General features: G+C 39.5%; 1 long non-coding RNA gene across 1 annotated transcript in view; it reads left to right on the top strand.

The window, feature by feature from the left end:
- Nucleotides 1-456: 456 nt before the first annotated feature.
- The window catches only part of LOC109386385 (uncharacterized), a 27,498-nt gene continuing 7,367 nt past the window's right edge, over nt 457-20,587 (top strand). The window contains exons 1-2 of the long non-coding RNA XR_002124784.1: nt 457-616; nt 12,752-12,832. This is a non-coding gene — a long non-coding RNA (uncharacterized LOC109386385). The remainder of the gene's footprint in view (nt 617-12,751; nt 12,833-20,587) is intronic.

Below are 20,587 nucleotides of genomic sequence, written 5' to 3'. Positions count from 1 at the left end.
CATTACAGTTTGCAAAGCAGTTTTGTGAAGTCATTTAACCATTATAGTTCAGTACTGTATTTATTGTTATACCGAGAGGAAGACTGAAGTTCACTTAAGGGACTTCCCCTAGGTCACCCAGCTGGCAATTAAGTGGCAGTGTAGGGACTCAAACCAAATTTGTCTGGCCTTACATTCTCTGCTTTTCTGTCACAGCACAGTAGTAGCTGTAAAGTTCTATGTGGAGAAGTTACCTTTCCGTTAGTAAGTCGTCCAAGATGGCTCTGACAAGTGCCTTGTCCCTTTCTTTTTACACCTTTGTCTCTGCCAGGATTTCTTTGGGATGTAGTACTCAAAGCTTGTGATTAAAAACAGCTGCAGAAACAAGAGGAAAACATCTCCTAAAAATAAGTAGCACATTGGAACACAATGTGCATGGACTTTTAGGAGATGGACGAGTCTGTGTGACATGGAGTGGCCACGGAGCAAAGCTTTGGATCTCAAGAGGTGTCTTTCTGTTGTCAGCTGACCCCCAGGATGCTCCACAAACTTGATCTCAGAACCAGAAGCAGAAAAATTGGACTCATCTTTCCACTAAGAAATGAGGCTTCCCTCAGGAGTTCAAACTGCTTGCAAGGTAGAACCTAATTAGCCCATGTAGATTATGTTATTTAATTATATGATTGGTTCAAAAGTATTTAATGAAATAGGAAAATGCTCACCAAAAAATATTGAGTGATAAAATAATATGATACAAAATAGTATAATAAAAAATTTATTAACATTTTATACAATCACACGCACACACTTGGCAAAAAGACTGAAAGAGAATAATACAACTCAGTGTTACAGGAGTTATTTCTGAATGATGAGAGATCAGAGTTGAAATTTATTTATTTTTAAATATTTTTCTGCCATTTAAAATTTCTATAAAGTAAACATACACTATTTTTATAATCACAAAAAGTTATAAGAAAGAAGTAGAGGTTGGTTTTTCTTGAATTGATTTAATTTTAAAGTTTTTGCTTATTTTCAAACTGTAGCTTTGTTAGGAGAAAGAGGAAAATTAAATGAGCTACAGAAAATTTGCCACAAATAATAAATTGCTATCAATATTATAAATTCTGTAATAAATTATCAGATTAAAATTCAGAGCTACCATAACAAGTTATTCATAGAACACTCCACTTCAAGCTTTTCAATTTATTCTGAATTGCCTAGTCTACTTTATAGAGTTTAGATAACACATAAGTTGTTTCATTTTGTTGTTGATGTTTTGGTTTGGTTTAACTTTCCTAAAAAAATTTTACAAACAAATCCAACCCTCCATAGCTAAAATTGAAAAGCAAACAAACTAGATGATAAAACATCATATGTATATAAATTTAATAGAAAGGTAAGAATTACATTTTCTAAAGAGTGTTTTAATGAAAAGAAAGATTTATATTCCTAACTTATCTCCATAGATGAAGCAAAATCTGCTAAATATGAGAAGTTTGAGTTGATTTAATTCTAGTTTAAAAATAAAAACATGATTAAAATCACTACAATGGTTCATTAAATATTTATTGAGCTACATATGTGCTTTCTATGCTACTGTACAAATTATCACAAACTGAGTGGCTTAAAACAACACAAATTGATTACTTATGGTTCTGTAGATCGGAACGCAGACACAGGTCTCACTGGGCTAAGTAATTAACTAAGGTGTTAGCAGGTCTGTACTCTTTCTGGACTCTCATGGGGGAGAATCTGGGTCCTTGCCTTTTCCAGTTTCTAGAGGCCACTTGTATTTCTTGGTTCCATTTTCAAAGCCAGCAGTTGTAGGTTGAGTCCTTCTCACATTCCATCACCCTGACCTGCTCTTCTGTCTCTCCTTCCACTTTGAAGGACTCATGTGATTCGATTGGGTCCAGGGGGATAATCTCCTTATCTCAATGCCAACTGATTAGCAATCTTAATTGCATGTGAAACCTCAATCCCCTTCTTCCAAGTAAGGTAACCCATGAATCATTACACTGCCTGCTCTGTGCTAGACGTGATGCTAGGAGAAGTTGGGGAAGGGAAGAGGTGGCTCCAAAACAGGCTCACGGTTAGAAGGTGAGGTCAGCCATGTAGGAGAATACCTCTAATACAATGTGAACAGTGATTAGAGTCATGATAAATTAATATGCAGAGGCTTGCAAGGGGAACATGGTTCCCTTTAGCTGGGAGACTCGAGGGAAGTTCACCATGGATTGGCATTTGGACTGGACCTTAAAGGATAGGTAGGATTTGGATATAAAATGATGGGAGAGGAAGCAATGGTATTTCAAGTAATAGATATTAAATCAAAGCTAATGAAATAACCATTTTTGTAAGGGAAAAATGGTCAAATATTGACTTTTTCATTCAACCTCGTGCATCAAAACAAAAGGCAGGGAGGCAAAGACAGCAGTAAATGTCACAGGAAAAATTCGTAAACCCTCTTGTACCTCCTTTCCAACTCAGTCAGAATGTCTAGTTTATTTTATTTCCTGTTTATACTCTTATTTTTTTCCTTACACAACCTCGAAGGTGCTAGTTATGCAGTTCCCTTCTGAGAAAAGTAGCCTCTTAACAATTTTTTACAGCTTATAAAATAAAACTTTATGCTTTGAGCTGAACATATTCTCCTGTTTTGATTGGACCAGCTGGAGCTAAAGGCTCCCTAACAGAGAAATTCCTACTGGATGCCAATCATCTGGCCCTATAAGATTGTATCTGCTTAGAGCAATTGAACAGGAGACCAAGAGAAAGCAGAAACTGGGGAAGAGGGAGAGTGAGGGAAAGAGAGAGAGAGAGAGAGAGAGAGAGAGAGAGAGAGAGAGAGAGAGAGAGAGAGAGAGAGAGAGACATTAGCAAGTATTGGCTGAGATCTGCCATTACATCCTTCCAATAAACTCCCATTATTGAAGGTTTTCTGAGTATGTATCTGTTTCCTGAAGTCCATGAAAATAGCATTTGGCATGTTTTAAGGAGGAATCATGAGGTCTCACCAAACCTCTGAGTCTATTGTGCCTGGAGGTTATTTTGGTTATTAAGATTTTCCTATCAATTTGATTATTCATGAGCTGGAAACAGTCTTTCTAGTAGCCAAGTGCTTTTCTTTTGCAGCTTATCACACATAGCTCTTATCGATTTTCAGATAACTACCTATAGAATTTTCTTTCTCCCAAGTACTGGATAGATTCTGTATTATATCACATTCTTGGTCTGGAGTTACAAGAATAAAGATGGTTCTGAACCCCAATGTCTAAAATCCAGAGAACATAGCACCTGCTGGATGGTGTTGCCATGGACTCTGTCTCAACAACCAACTCTTAATAGCAAAAAGGAAAGATATGGTTAGAATGAATTACAAGCATTCACATTCAGATTTGTGGGTATTTTTCTCCTATAAAAATAGAACTCTATTAAAACTCAAAGTATAGAAGGAGTCATAAGGGCTGCTGAGTTACAAAGCAGACAAACCCCTAAAGAAAGAAAATAGACTAGTTAATAAATTAATTCAAGAAAGAATAAAAAAGGTACCTAAATGAAAGAAGATACCTTTGAATGGTATTATTAGTAATTACTATTATAAGATGGAATAAAGTGGAAGCAGACAAGAAGGAAAGAGAAAAGAGATGGTTCACAAAGCGTTTCTCAGAAATTTAGAAACAGGAAGACTTTGAAACAACCGTATTTTATAATCACAAGCTTCAGGAATTATAAAAAGGACATTAGAAACAATGACCAGAAAACTGGAAATCATTACCAGCCAATGGGAAGAAATAGAAAATAAGCTCACAGATGAGAGGGTAAAAATAGCTAAAGCCAAGAAATTCCATAAATTGGGCTTTAAAACAAGAGAGGGCCTTGAGGATTGGAATGGTCCCCAAAGTATAATATATATGTAAATCTGAAGGAAGTGAAAAAGAAAATTGGAGGAAAAGAGGAAGAAAAAAAAAATTCTTACAACAATACTGTTCCCAGAGAACTATCATAGAAACAGCTCAAGAACGCCTGCAAAAAGAAACCCAAATAAAGGTGCACCCTGGTAATTAGTGGCCCCAAATTTTTGCAGTCCATGTGCAAAAGAAAAGATGTTAACAACATATGGAAGAAGAAAAATGTTATCCTGTACAGCTCACTATAACAAAAACAGGACCATATTTAGCAACAGCCAGTCCAGGAAAAAGCAAAATTTATGGACCCTGAGTTTAATACACGAAGCAAAATAAGAGACCAGCCCAGGCTGGGTTTCCGGCCAAAATACACCTCTGCATTTCAGAGAATGAGAAGATTTTTGCACAGCTAGAAAGTTCACAAAACTTAATCTTGGTGCTGAAAGAAAACATTCAGAGGTCTGAAAAATGTGTTATTCTCTTTCCCAAGTGGGATTAAGCCAAGATGGTGCTAGTTAGGTCTACCAACTATCCAGGTTTGGCAGGGACCAACGGGTTTCCTAGAAAGCGAGACTCAGTGTTAAAGCCGAGCCAAGACGGCCCTGAGCAAATTGGGATGGTTGGTCACCCAAGAACTAGTTTCTTCCTTGTGACAACCCAGGTATCTTAAAATTAAGAGAGAGAGAGAGAGTTTGCTAAACTCTTCAGGTACTGCACTTCAAATTTGTTTTATTCTGTCTCCTTGGAAAACGTTCTTAAAACATTCAGCACTTGATCGTTCACTCATTCAGTTAAATATTGATGGAGGGCTTTTTCGTACCTTGGGCTGGGTGTGTGGTTGCAATAGCAAACTGCTTTTGCCTGCATGGGGCTTAGAGGTGAAGTGGGAGAGCAGGGTATGAAATAAACAAACACATATGTGCAAATAATTGGCAATGTGATAGTATGAAGGAGAAGACCAGGATGATATCATTGAGAGTAACATAGAAGATGTAATTGAGAGTGGAGGAGGGGGAAAGTTCAGGTCAGAAAATCCCTTCTGAGGAAGTGACCTGAAAGTGGAGACCTGAGTGAAGAATGAAAAAAGAAGCCAGACGAAGAGTCAGGCTGCAATTCCAGACAGAGGGGCAGGCAGCACATGCAAAGGCCCTGAGGCAAGAAGGAGCTTGGTAAATTAAAGTAGTTGAGAGAAGGCTAATATCTGTCTTAAATTAAGATCCCCTTAAATTAAGGGGAAAGAGAAATGACTTTACCCTTCAGCTGGAAAGCCAGGAGTACAGGAGTGATGGTGGTAATAGTGGTCTAAGCTGGGATGGGGGGAGGGGTGCGGGGGGAGAGAGAGAGAGAGAGAGAGAGAGAGAGAGAGAGAGAGAGAGAGAGAGAGAGAGAACAGAGGCTAAAGGTCAATGGTGGATAGTGATCCTTTTTGCTTGAACTCCTCTTATAATATCTAAAGAAATCAATATAACTGCCCTGGGGTCTCTCTGATGAAGACACATTATAAAAGGCTTTGGAACACAGATGGAAGCAGAAGCTCTGAAACAAAGCTGAAAACAAAGGAATGACAGAGACTTAGAAGAATGTGTAGTGGAGGATAAAACGCTACTGAATCTTAGATTTGCAAAAATGAAGGGAAAAAATACAAAGGCTGCTTCTAGCTCTGCTAAGTGCCAGGAGAATAAGCGAGGTATTAAAACATGGGCAAAACTGTGGTGCTAATGGATAGTGTCATGTACAGAAGATCCACCTTAGAGGTCCCAAAAGAGATACACCTGAGAGACTTTGGCACAGGAAAACAACACACTCTTGCTAAGGTTTATTTATATTTTTTATTTTTTCTGCCACACATGAATCCATAGCCTGTTCATTACTCAGGCTAACCCAGTAAGATAATTTTTCTATGCTTCTAAACTCCATCTTTGGACCTATGACATAGTGGAAGTAAAATCTATGTGAAGATGTCAAAAATGTGTTTTACAGCTTTGAAGATAAAACAAAAACGGGAGTGGAAATATGGTGGAAATATTGGATTACAGAAATTCACAATCATGTTAATAGGATGGGATGATTGATTTAGAACAAGAGGATGGACTCTAACAATGATAAGAGCCCAATACTCAGCCAGGAGATGCCTCAGTGTTGATGAAGATGGGCTAGAATAAATAGGCTTTTCTGTTCGAGAGCCCAGGCTCTGACCAGCTGCAGCCTGCAGAGGACCAAAGGGGCAGCTAAGATGTGGACGCAGACATGTAGTGACTTCTGCCTGAGAGACTCGGCCCAGGCAGGCAGGGCGGCCCTTTCCACGCAGCCCTTTAGGAACTGCTGTTTTATCCAGGCTTGTGCGTGCGCTTTAAGTCTGGGGACTGTGGCACAGATGCCACTGGAGGTTCTTGTCATGTTCTCTTTTGCTTCATGTTCTTACAAGTTTCCATAAAACAATGACAAGTGACTCTCTTCTAGTGAACTACATCTCTGGGTACTTACATGCCAAGCAGCACGGGGAAACATTTAAAAGAGAGCCAAGTACGGATACCGAAACACTTTTAAATGATTTTAAAACTCGAGGCAGTCAATACATTTGTGTGGATTTGAAAATATAGTTCACATGATGGCGGTGACCTGAAACTCGGAATGTTTATTTCAATGCTTGCCATAAAATTCCCACTAGGCTATTTATTTTATATGCTCCAAAGAAATGTTAGAAGGTTTTATATGGCAAAGGCAAGTAAACAGAATATCAGGAATGAAGTCAAAGACCAGAGAGGCTGAGCTCAACCAAACTGTCAGTGTTATTGAAAAGCAATTGTGTCACATGGTGCTAATGTTAAATATAGCAGAGCACACACAGACTTTGGAGTCAGAAAGGCCTGGGTTTAAATCACACCCTGGCACTTAGTGTCTGGATTAGTGTTGTCATATGATAAATGGGTTTAGTGATACTTGTTTGGGGAGGATTAAATGAGATGATGTATGCAGAGCATTTAGCATGGGGCCAGGAGCATAATAAACACTCAAATTTATTATTATTGCTATTATGGTTATTATGATTATTGTTATCATTGTAGGATGCATGAAATCATGTTGAGAATCCTCATAATCAACTGATTAAAAAAAATCACTTTAATAATAGGCCCAAGACAACTAATCCATTACATTTACAGGCCTGGTAAACATCCCGAGAAGCTAGCAAATTAAATAGCATGCAGTGAAATCATCATTGTAAATCAAGGGAGGATTTCAACATCGAGCCTAAGTGTTAAGGACTGAATGTTTGTTTGTGCTATTCCCCCACCCTTTCATATGTTGATATCCTAACTCCCAATGTGATTGTATTGGGAGGTAATTTGAGAGATTCCTCCCTCATGAATGGGATTAGTGCCCTTATAAGAAGAGATGGGACAGAGACTGCTTCCTCTCTCTGCACTCCACTGTGTGAGAATACAAGACCGATGCCATCTGCAAACCAGGAAGCTGCCTCTCACCAGACACCAGATCTGCTGGCCCCTTGATCTTGGACTTCCAAGCCTCCAGCACTGTGAGCAATAATGTTTGTTGTTTAAGCCACCCAGTCTATGATAATTTGTTATAGCAGCCTGAACTGACTAAGAAACTAAGACAATAGGAGTCTAAAAAATAAGACAATGATATTGGCCTGGTTGCTTAGAGGTGATAAATTTATGCAGTATTTAAGAATGTAAGAAATAATACTAGATAATATCACCTACTTAGAATATGCAAAGCTAAAATGCCTCTGCCAAACGGCAGACAACGATGAGGTTTTAATGAAAAGAACAAATGGGATAAGATGACAACAAGGAGAAAGAAGAAGCTAACAATAGATGAAGAATTAATCACACAAAAAAAGATTATTTCACATAAAAATAAGTTTAAAAATGCACACTATTTTCACAACTTGGAGAAATTAAAATAATTTATTATAAAAATATCTATAGCATCTAAAATCCCCCATGCCAGCAGAAGACATGCACAGAAACATTGATAAGATTATGCTATTGAGAGATTTTTTTTAGCAATTAAAAAGTAATAATACCAAACACAAAAACAATATAACTAATAAGAATAGCAATCTCAAACATGTAGAAATAGGTCAGAAAGGAAGACAAATAAATACAGAAGACATAATACACCACACATATTCATTTCTCAAGAAGTAGTTTAGTTTGGTAGGAATAAATATATAAATGGAATTATATATCAATAATTACATTTAATATAAAACCAAGAAAATGGATAATATTTGCAGTAAGTTGGATGGTGGTCGGTCTCCTTAGATACATGACTCAATATATTGCAGCAACTTTATTGTTGGTTGGTTTTACTTTGTTTAGACAATACAGGACAATAACGTAGAAATTAAATATAAAAATTATGTTGAGAGATTTATTCATCCTTCAAGCACAACCAGAGTGGTCTTCCTAAATAATAAATCGTTTCAGCCTTAGAGATATCTGAAAGCTTTCCAGCAAATGTAGAATAAGGTTTAGACTCCGTGGTCCACTGCTGAAGTCTCTGAATAGGAGCAGATGCTCTGAATCAGGCTGCCTGAGTTGAAATCTGAGCTCCATCCCTTGTTGGTACTAGCTGTGCGACCTGGGACAAGTTACACTTTAGTCCTTAGTTTATTCATCAGTGACATGAGGATAATAGTGTCTCATAGCACAGTGCTGGTGCATGGTGAACAGGCAGAGTAACTGTCGATATTATATGGACCCCCCTGTGCATTTTTAGTCTTCTCTTCCATGCATCCTTCTTCCAGAAGAATAGCCGTTTACTCATATACTCCATCACCACCCACCTTGATGTCTTTAATGTGATGTTTTTTGAAGGAAACCGAGGCTTGTCAAGATCACAAGTAGAGTAAGTCATAAATAGAGCAAAACTGGGATTTGAACTCAGCTTGGTTGGATACCAGACTCTTGCCTTACCCCACCTCTACTTTCCATCTGATACCCACCTCCACTTGGGTGGACTAGCTTGTGTCAGATCAATCTACTTGACCTGAAAAACTAGGGGGAAATACCTATTTGAAGGTGTCGATGAACTACCAAGCAGCCAGGAGCTGATGGGTCAAGATCCTTGAAAGAAGAAAACTCATTGAGATGAGCCTGCCATTCGGCAGCACCTTTTCTCTCAAAGCATTTGCTGCTTCATGAGAGGAACTAAGCAAGTGGAAACCTACGCAGCAGTCATGGATTAGAATACTCAATAGTACCACTTCTCCCCCAATCAGTTTATAGATTATGATAAGCCTAATCAAAATGTCAGGTGGTTTGTGTGCACGTGTGTGTATGAAAATTACCAAGTTGCTTCCAAAATTTATAGGGAGACACAGAGGGCCAAGAATACCAAAGGCAAGCTTGAAGAATGAAATTGGAAGGCTTACACTGCCAGATAAAGCTATAGTAATTATAAGGGTATAGAATGGGTAAGAAAAGTGTGTGGAATGGTTGAAGAAACTATATGCTTCTTAAAACATTAAAAACAAACAAACAAACAAACAAAAGCCCTCAGGAGAACATATCAGTTGACTTCAAATATCTATCTAAAAGGTTGTCCCCTCTTAGAGTTTTAAATAATATTTACACATGTGTTTTAGGTTATATCACCTCATGTCAATTTTTTGACTAGGATGGATAAGTAATACATTTACAAACAAATACAATGCAATTCAATTCTTTACATTGATTAGATAGATCTGTTTGACATAGTCCTATAAGTAAAAAATTTGGATTTTTCATTTTCAAATACAATTTCAAATCAAATAAAAACAGAGGCTTATTTTATTAAGGAGACTATATGTGTGTTGCAGAAGAGCTTATTGTTGAAGAACAGATTACAAAAGCTTGTTTGCTTCTTTAAATGATTTTTTGTAATAGATAGCTGTGGTCTGCCCAGCACAGCACAGAAGATACATCCTTAATACATAGAGTTGGAGATCATTCACTGTCCATATTTGCTTCAGTCAACTTTGGGAAATAAAATATCCACACTGAATTTTTTTTTTTTTGATGAAGCTGCAAAGTGAGTTGAAATAAACCAAACAATAAAAACCTATGAGCACGTACATTTACATGATAAAATAAACCTTTATATATCTGAATCATGGTAAATATGGATTATGTTTATTTTATATGGAAATAATTCCCCTTACACAGAAAAAAAATATGTGTTAGTTACTTGCATTTTTTGGGGGCAGTGTTTTATCTTATGAAATTGATCAGACATAAATCTAGTTCTCCAAGTGATCACAAATTCAAGGGTCAAAGGGTAGTAGGAGAGAGAATTAGTTTGATGTGCACTCACATGAAGTGATTAAAACTTAAAACATCTTTGGTTTCACAGGCTTTGCACAAGAACATTCAATGAACCTCCACTTAGCCATCTAAATAATATTCACCTTAACACCCAATTATTTGGAGCCATCTTTCTGGACAGTACTTTAATAGACCTCTCAAAACTACTTGTAACAGTCTATTTCAAAATTTTTATGTTTCAGAGACATAAGAGACATAGTGACTTTAAGATGCCTTCTGAGCATAAATAAAATGTTGGCGTTTGCCATTTTTATTATTATTCATTTTAGCTGTTCAAGTTCTATTTCTCCCATCCCATCCCCTCCCATCCCTCATACAGCCACACATTTTAAAGCCTAGTCTCACATTTTAGAGTCCAACACAACATTGAGACCTGAAAGACCCCTCGATATCTTGTAATGGTGGCTTGAGAAAGCTGCTTTCTTTGAGCATAACGTGGTCACTCTTTTATTCATCTATCCATTATTGTAATATTTATTGTGTATTTGACCCAGTGCTACATGCAAGGGAAAACAACGGTAAGACACAAGATTGTTGACCTTTTTGCGATTCTTCAGGTGCTGAGCTCATTTCTTTCCACTTTCATCTTTCTTTGTTTTGAGCTCATTTGTAGTTTCCTCTAATTATCAGCTCTTAAGAAATGAGTGGAGGCCCAGATTCCAATTCTGTGCAAGGCACATACATTGGGTGAGACTAGCCATATGTCTCAATTGGCACATATTTCTTTTGTTAAGAAAGGATTTGTTATGTCTTTAATAAGACTTAAAAAATAGATGCAGTTTTTATTCTATCACACAATGAAGATATTTCTAAAGTTCATTAGTGAAAATTAACATAGGCCAGTGACACTGAGTTTGGGCATAAGGATGCCAGATGCAATACACTGTTTGGGACATACTTCCTAAAAAATTGTTGTTCATCTGAAATTCAAATTTAATGGGGCATCATATTTTTTCTAAATATGGCAATCTTATTTGGGCATTACAATATTTTACAAACTGGGTCAGGTCTGCAGTTCATCTTTCAGCACAATCCAGTCCAAACACCTCCAACCAGGGCTGGAGATCCTGAATTAAGTGCCCAAGAGAATTCTATCCTGACCTCACCAAAAAAGTCACCAAGATTATCAGTCAGGATGATCAGAGTCCTTAATAAACAGTAACACAGACATTAGGAAGGATGCAAAATGTCTGAGAACCAGGGCCTTCCTGTATTCCATCCTAGAATGAAATTCATAACTGTGAAATCACTCTACAGAGGGCATGATTGTGCCTCAGGTGAATCTCTGGGTTCACGGTATAAACATCCCTTTACATAATGTTTATCTCAGACACTAGAACAGTTCCAAAAGAACTTCTCTCCCTTGCCAAGAAAGATCTATTTTTAAAAACCTTTATTACAAAAAACCCCTATTTAAATATCATGGCAATAATCCCTGAGGAAAGGTGTCGTATTATAAAGAACATTGTAAGATAAAAAGATTTAGGAAGGAACTTTTTGGGGAAAAATTCTGTCTTCCAAGCTGAGATTTTCTGAACTCACATACCCAAATACCTCCAAAGAGATTCACTACACAGTATTTTTAAGTTATTTGCACATGAATATTTTACAGTGATTTTAAAGAACAGATGTTCTCATATTTTTCTCCACTTACAAATTTTGAAAATAATCTTTTAAAATGTCTTCAGTATTCCCAAGTGCTTAACCTTTGCTCTGAGGTAATTACAGGTAAACATCTTGTTACCCACTAGGTAGGTTTTTCAAGGATGTTTCCAAATCATCTACAAATCATGTTCAAATATTTCTGGCACCTGGCAGAGTCTACCAAGGGCAGGGTGAGGATTTACTCCACATAATGGCCCAATAATGTCACAATAATAGTTGATACTTCTTTCCAAACCCCTTCAGTAGCCTAACTTCATACCAGAAATAAAAGGCAGGGTAGTTGAAATCAGCCAAAGGTGAAAGGGTAGAAGAACCCGGAGATGACTAGGCTGCAAAAAAGAGACAGAAAGAATACAGGGGAGCTTTCGTTCAAACTCTGAAAAGCTTTGAGAGAGGGATTGGGTTGGTTGTGTGTGATCTGGAGGCCAGAGCCAGGATATCTAGGAGAAACTGAAGGCAGATTTCAATCTGTGCTGTAGAAGACCCTCCAGTGATAATAGCTCCTATGTCTCTGCTCTATCAAAGAGGACCAAAATAGTAGCAGGGGAATTGGTCTAGATGAAGCCTGCCTTTTAAACTTGATTCTGTGGTTCACAAAATTTAGCAACAGGGAAGCCAGAATGTGCTACTTTAGACCCTAAATATTGGGGATTCCTATCTGAATCTGAATCTCAGCTCTCGCTAAGTGACCTTGGATAAACTGCTGAAGCTTAGAATCTATATCCACTGCAAAGCATTGTTTGAGGATTGAATAGCATATGAATGATGCCTGCCAGATACTTGGTACCCCATAAATGCTTATTTAAAAAAAACCCGAATAACTAAATGAACGATTTCACCTTAGCTGGGCTTTATTTTTCTGAGGTTTGGGCCTTCTGTGATGAACTCACAAACATACCTGTGGGAGAAGAGTGAAATGTCCCCAAGTCTAGTGGAGTTGAAGAGGTAAGTAGTTTGACCCCTGGTGATCCCTGGGAAGGTGGTTGCAGATTTCACGGTGGGTGGATGTCTTAACCAGCTCTGACTTTGCTCCTCGCAGGCTATGGGATGTTGGAGGGTACGTGAAAGGACTGTATACTAAAAGTCATGACCTTTCTTCAAAGGCCCATTTTGGCCTGCTGGGCACTGGGCACGCAAGACTTTTCTGAAGGAATTGGTAGCAGCCCTGGACAGATGGTGGGGAACAATGGATGGATGTAGGGGGCACTGAATAGATGGTAGAGGATGCTGCATAGATGGTGGGGGGTTAGTGCCAGTGTCCATGCAAGACAGCTACAGGGACCCTTCCCTACCTAACAACAGTATCAAAATGTGTAAACCATATTGGAGATTTCATACGCTTTAAGTTTCCAAAGTTTAGAGGAGGGCGGGGAGTGGAGGGACCTAGGAGTGTAAGAGACTGGACCTTCCACTATGGTGGATGGAACCATGAAACAGTTCTAATTTAATTAACAAAATAATTAAACATGGCCTTCCTTGCACCCTCGAAATGTGGAGCATGTCTGCTTTTCCCTGGCACTTTTCTGCATCAGTGTTCTCTCCTCCATGCCTTCGCCACTCAGCCTCGATTTTCTCACTCTCTTCGGACTGCAGGTATCTGTCTTGGGCTGCAAGATTGTACTGTTTTTCAGTACCAGAAGATTATGTAAACATCAGGGGGGAAATTTATTTTGTTCTAACATTGACTTTTTGTCCTTACATAGTTCAAAAAGTAAACTGAGTAAAGCACCTACCTGCTTAGTCCTCAGTTGTCGTCTCTTTGAAATGCAGGGGCTAGAATCACTAAGATTCTTTCTAATTCAAAAGTCCTGTGATCTTTGATATAGTTGGGAAGTACTATTTAGTCACCTTTGCAATTGCAGTCACAAAAATAGAACTGCCATGATGCATCTGGATATTTCAGCTTGTGTCACTGACCCTCTCATGTCAACAGTGGCCCTTGGAAAGAGGGTATGTTGGCCTGGGAGAGACACAGGCTTTATTCATATAGTTAACAGTGCCTTAGAAAAGACTGGTCTCGAACTGCAAATTGCTTCAAGACCTAAGTTCAAGGTTAGCCCTCACCTCTCAACTTGAAGCTTCTTGGAAGATTTATTCAAAGCCAAACCTTAATACATTTTTGCTTTAATAAGTAAATCATCAACAACGTAATCACTCTTTAAAATATTTTCTGTGGTCCCTTCCACTCTCTACCCGAATCCTCAATACCTTTATGCATAAAATGGAGGTAATAGCTTGCAGGATTATGGGGAGGACAGGATGAGATAAGGTATAAAAAGTGCTTCTCATGGTAGATGTGAATAAGAGGTTCTTAGTAAATGGCACCCTTACTAGAAGTTATTGCCCTTAGATCTGGGCTCTCACACCTGCTGTTCTGCTCACACCAGTGAGAGGTCATGATTTTATTCTCCCTCCTATTCTTCTGGGTCCTGAAAGCATCTCTTTTGAAGAACCAGATTTCCCCACTGTGAACAATGAATCCAGAGGGATTGTCAATCCAGCAATCCATTTCTTTGGAACTTTATTTGCATGATTTTCCATATTTAATGACATTCCACCAGCAGGATAAACATACATGCAAGGTTGAATCATCTTCTCTTTCCTCTTGGATCAGGAACTCAAGAAAACAGGTGCAGGAAGCAGGTGGGAACTCTGGTGAGCAGGATGCAGCTTCCGCCATGCTTATCCTGCTCAACGGCCCCATTGAGGTGTGGGCGGAAGGAATGAGAGGGCTCTTCAGCTGACTAGGGACTCATAATATACAGCAGGTCTGCAGAGAAGGGGCACGGGGTGGGGTGCCTACAAGCAGTTCTCCCAAAAGCCCTTGCAATCAAGTCTAGAAAGAGGCACTTTCTATGGCAGTGGATGAGAGAGTTTCGAGGGGAACCACATCATTCCGGTGGTTTGTTTAGAGATACGGCTTGGCCGTAAAGGAAGGGAACTAATTACATCTCCCACAAGTGGAGTTTGCTTTTCTGGCTAGAAGAGAAGAGGAGTGACCCCAAAGAATATCTCTTTGAGCTCTTTGTATGAATAGGCGAGTTTCCAGATGAGATGAGAGAAATGACAGAAAAGAAAGTTTCCAAAGAGATAAACAGACACCAAAGTTTAGAGAGGGGCAAATGGAAGAATGTGGCATTTTAAAATTTGTATGCGTATACCCTTACCTTATTTCATAGCATGCCTTGAAGCAATTTGCAGAAGTACACACACTACAGAAGGATAAGAAATAAATGAAGAGGTTAAAAAGGCGTTTGGGACCTCTGGTCAAAGATGGCAGCACAAAGGCATTTTTAGCACTTGTCCCTCCCTAGAAACCCATTTAAAACAACAACAATAACAAAAAATGAAATAAAAGCCCTTTATCTTCAATAAAACAAGGAAAAGGCCACAACCCCAACCACAAACTATGAAGCATACATAGTTACCAAATACTGTGAAATGTGGAGGGAAATGAGAGAGGAATGGAGACTGCCTCAGGGCTTGAGCAAAAAAGAAATTTCCCTAACTGTAAGGATTCTCATTCTTATTAGAATGATGTGTCCCTAAGCTAGGTGGGTCACCAGATGGATAGAAATGTCCCTGTGGAGGACCAATGCATCCCTGAGAACAATGGGGAAGTTGGTGCTCAAGGCAAAATCACACGGTGTCCACCATTTCCATTGTTTGAGGCCGACTCCAGTTCCAGGGCAACTGCCGGAGTGGGATGAAGGGAAAGAGGCTGAGGAAGCAACACTTGCATTAGCCAGAGAGCCTGTGATTTAAAAGGCTTTGCTGTGAACAGCATGTGCCAAAGATCTGAAAGGAAATAAGCATCCAACTGCAAAGAAAATAACGGATTTGATGAAAGGGGGGTTTGAGACAAGAAACCTGATCCATAGTTCCAGACCCCCACAGCTCATTTATCCCGCAAGCCCCACCCAAATGAAACTTCAATAAATAGCTGATCTCATTAAAACTTAGTCAGGAACACAACAGAACCCACAAAAGACTTAGGTATAATATAGGTCCTGCAGAGAAAGGAGGCACGTAACTTATAAAAGAGGCAAAAGCAGAGGAGACATGTTGATTATGTTTGAAATATCCAAGATGCTTCACTCTGGTGTGCCTGGTGGTGGCAAATTAAAGTATTATTTCTGTTGTGGAAAAAAATAGACTTGGTTGTGGACTTGAGTTAGCCAAGTAAATATTTTCCTGGCAGTGTACACCACCAGTGCAAAATGCCTATTAGGCTTCAACTATAATTAGAGCATTCAATTAACATTCTCAAGTGAATATCATTTCTGGCCTGGTGGTGGTTGGGACTTGGGAGGTATGAGCTCTTCCTGATATCTTTGCCTGGTAACTGCTGACTGATATTTAAGCTTGACGATTTAATGTGATCGTAACTAGTATAGAGGATAGAGGGAAAGTGTGAGTTGTGGCAAGTTCATGTCACAACTCATAGCAATTTGTTGTCCAACTCTTTTCAGTAAAACTGACCTTACTAAGGTTCAAAAAAAAAAGTCCAATATCCAACCCAACAGACACTTTTCATTAGTTCACCCACCTAATTTCTGGGATATGTGGGGTTTTGACCATCTTTTACTTCTCCGGAGGATTAGAAAGGAAGTATAGAAGGAAAGCCATATGCAGAGAAAAGATTAAACCTCTCATAAACACAGGAGGGCAGTGGTTTTTCTGAGTGCCTATTATGAGCCATTTGTAATTATTTCTCAAGTTTACAACCACCCTGTAAAAAATGGTGGCATTATTCCCATTTTAAAGATGGGAAAACTGACTCAGGGAGGCTAAGTAATTGGTTCAACATCACACAGATAATCATTAGGGGAGCTGAGATTCAAACCCAATGATGACAGAATGAGCCAATTAGCATTTAAAGGGTCATAGTATTGAGCATTCCTCAGTCAGAAATTTGCCTACTTAAAAACTTTGGTGGGGTCTAAGATGGAAATATGAATACACACATTTTACTCTACTTTCACACAAAATATCATTAAAAGGGCCAAAGGAATATAAGAACAGAAAAAAAATATGCAGGAAAATAGGAATGGGTGCTTTCCACTCACTAGAAATGATAAGTGCTTTAGCCACAAGATGCAGTGAAGTCATACAGAACTGGACTGCGTGGGCTGTGGGGCTGATCACCGTCACTAGGTCACATTTCATCTTCCAGGTCAATGCTGAGCTGGAGATGAGGGTTGGCCATGAACCTCCAGAAGTTTATTAGAGCAAGGAGGCTGCCAGGCGCACCTGCCTACCTCATGTCCACCTGTATGGTGACCGGGTGGGGCCAGGGCCCTATTTTTCACAAGCTTCTAATGCAGGCTGTATCTGCCCCAGGGAGTGGCAGAGTCAGGGTTTGAATGTTCTCTGGGATTTAGCGCATTTATGCCCGGGAGGCCAACTGTTTGCTCAATTGGTGCTGGGGACACTGAGATGAATTCAAAAGAGTCCTTATCTTCCATGAGTCCCAATCTTTGGTGGGCTGCAGAAATAACTGAGCTATGACAAATGGCAGGGAAGCCCCCAAGGGCAGGGAAAGCCCAGAGGAGAGAGTGACTCTTGGTGTGATGGGGAAAGGGCTTCCTCAAAAGAGGTGACACTGAGCTAGACTTTAGGCAGACCAAGTAATTGTTAATCTAAGGGGAGGTCAGCTCTGAAAGAATGGAAGGACACGAGAAAGACGTGAGTGGATGGAGCAGTGGGAGTAAATACTTGGGAAAATGGGAGTGGTTGGGCAATACACCTACCTACACCCATGCACACTCCTAAGGGGCACACGTCCAGGCCTCTGAGGACAGTTTACCTGAGGTGCCTGAGCAGAAGAGTGGGAAGGGCAGTGTTCCCTCATGCTTTGGAAGGTTCTGGAATATTCCTGTGTGCTCTGACAAAAACCACCACGGGGGCAGTTGAGGGAACAGGTGGGGTTGCTGCTCTTTATGGCAGAAGGAAATTCCCATGGCCTTGCAGTGTCTCTAAGGTGGTGGGCTCCGTTATGCCACATCCTTGAGCCTCGACAAGTAGGACCAAGAAGCAAAATAGTCCCGCTCATGCTAGTGCTGGCCAGTACTCACTGAGCATCGATTTCCCCATCTGTAAATAGGGGGATGTAATAATGTCTCCATCACGCAATAACTGTGTAACTGAGCCTGGCATGTATGTACAGTATAAGCTCAGCAACTATAAATGGAATCATTATTTTTGTAAGCAATTCCTGTTTCGAATCCAACCCTTTCTCTCCTATTCAACAATGACCTCTTCTGGAAAAGCAAACAAGCAGAGAAGCAAACAAATTTAAATTTCATTTGTACAACATCTTCAAATTTGCCAGTTTCGATCTTCCTGCATCTTGGGCCATGCTTTCCCGTGCCATCTCATTCCATGGTTTTGCACATGTTGTTCCTCCTGTTTAAACACCTTTCTTTGTTATTTCCTCAATTGACTTGTCCTTCAATACTCAGCTCAGCTGTGACCTCTGCACCTACCTCTGGTCTGCTTGTTCCTCCTGTAATATACTTTTCTCCTGGCTACCGTCATCTCAGATTATGACCATCTGGACCTCTGTCTCCCTCCATAGACTGTGAGCCCCTGAGGACAGGAGCTGTGTTTTATTTCGCTTTACCTAGTACCTAGTATATAACAAACCTGAAGAAATGTTTGTTGAAGATTGTCTTGAAGCAGAATCCATGAAATATTGGAGGAAAATGCATTTTCAACTATTCTTGGCACTGAGTCATTTTTTCACTGAGAGAGAGAGAGAGAGAGAGAGAGAGAGAGAGAGAGAGAGAAGTTCTGAAATTAGATAAACTTTCATGATTAATTCATTGAAACAATCTCCCCTCCCGCCCCACCCCATTCCCCTGCCCCACTCCCACCCATGAGGACTCCTCCACCTGGCTCTGGGATACAAAGTGAATAAGAGAGTCTATTTCTGCACCCAAACTGAATGAGTGTGACACCAGAGCTCCACATCAGGTATTTAGTGGGGTGCTGTGATTGTCCCCATACCTGATGCCTGTAGCATCTCCTCTGATGCCTGTGTTATAAAAAGTTGGTCTAGTGATTGGATAAAGAATTCCAGAGCTGTTGGATTTGAGCCCCCACAATTGGTGTAGAAATTATGTAAAAAGAGCAACCACAGCCCAGATGTCAGGAGACCCAGGTTCTTGTGTGAATTTTGCTATCAAAGTTTGCGTGACTTCGGGCAACTTGCTTTGAGAGAGGTTTGAAACTTTTATAAGTTTCTACTTACACAAAAAAAGGGTGGGATGAGATCATGTCTAAGGTTCCTTCCAGGAAGCTTGGATCTATGACAGCTTGAAGCAGGCCCTGAAATCCATCAGCAGGAGCACTTTGATTGGGAAGATACCCCACGGCCCACAAATTGGGTCTTCCCTCTCCCCAGCTGTGTGATTGGCGTCTCACCAATACAGTCATAGCTTCTGGTTGAGAGAGCTGAGGCACTGCCTCTGAACTGTCAGAACCTTATTGTGGATCGGTTAAAGCCATCTTAAGTCTAAATGAAAATCCATGAACTTGACCAGCCAAATGACCTCAGAAAGGTGGGGGTGAAATTCTGAGCACAGGGAGGTAATTCTGTTTTATTTGCTTCCTCATTCTAATTAGAAAAAGGAAGAGTGTCAGGAGTCTTTAGTGATTCACATCTTAATAACCTGGTTATAATTTATTAATCCCTTTCATCAAATTTTCAGCATCCCTTTCCCTAGGAGTCTAAGACTGACTCAAATGTATTTATTGTTTCTAGGTGGGGTGTCATTAAATATTTGGCATCTCCTAAAGCTGGTTGGGAAACTGGATTAGATGCCACGTGCAGGCACACAATTTCTGAAGGGAAAGGCATGCACTGATAGAGCATGAGGCAGGATGAGTGATATATATGCAGATACACATATGTTTATTCTTTAAAATATTAATGACCTCGTATTTCTCTCCAATACTGACAAAGCAAGTCTGCTATTTCACTTTCTCCTGTAATTTTCCCTCACTGGCTAATCCAGTGGTTTTCCTTAAAGTGGAATTTCAGCTCTAATAGTAAATGTGCCATGCTTATTTCTTTAAGTTTGATATACATATATACTGTGAAATGATTGCCACAATAAAGTTAGTTAACACATCCATCACCTCAGATAGCTACCCTTTTGGTTTCTTTTTTTTTGTGGTGAGAACATTTAACAATTACTCAGCAAATTTCAAGTACAACAGCATTGTTACTTATAGTCACTGCTGTATGTTAGATCCTCAGAACGAATTCATCTTATAACCGAAAGTTTGCACCCTTCTAGTCTCGCCTTTCCTACCACCCCCACCCCCAGCCTCTGGCAACCCCATTCTACTCTGTTTCTGTGAGTTCAACTTTTTTAGACTCTACATATAATGAAAGTCATACAGTATTTATCTTTCTCTGTACAACATTTCACTTGCATAATGTCCTCAAGTTTCATCCATGTTGCCACAAATGGTAGGATTTCCTTCTTTTTTCAATGACTGAATTGTGTATACACCAAATTGTGAATATACCAAGTTTTCTTTATCCATTCATCCCATTGACAGACACTTAAGGTTGTTTGCATGTCTTGGCTATTGTGAATGATGACGCAATGAACAAAGGGTACAGATATCCCTTTGAGATAGTGATTTCTTTTTCTTTGTATATACACCCAGAAGTGGGATTGCTGG

Source organism: Hipposideros armiger, unplaced genomic scaffold (assembly GCF_001890085.2).
Source record: "Hipposideros armiger isolate ML-2016 unplaced genomic scaffold, ASM189008v1 scaffold_133, whole genome shotgun sequence".
Classification (NCBI taxonomy): Eukaryota; Metazoa; Chordata; class Mammalia; order Chiroptera; family Hipposideridae; genus Hipposideros; species Hipposideros armiger.
This window is presented reverse-complemented; position numbering and strand designations above follow the sequence as displayed.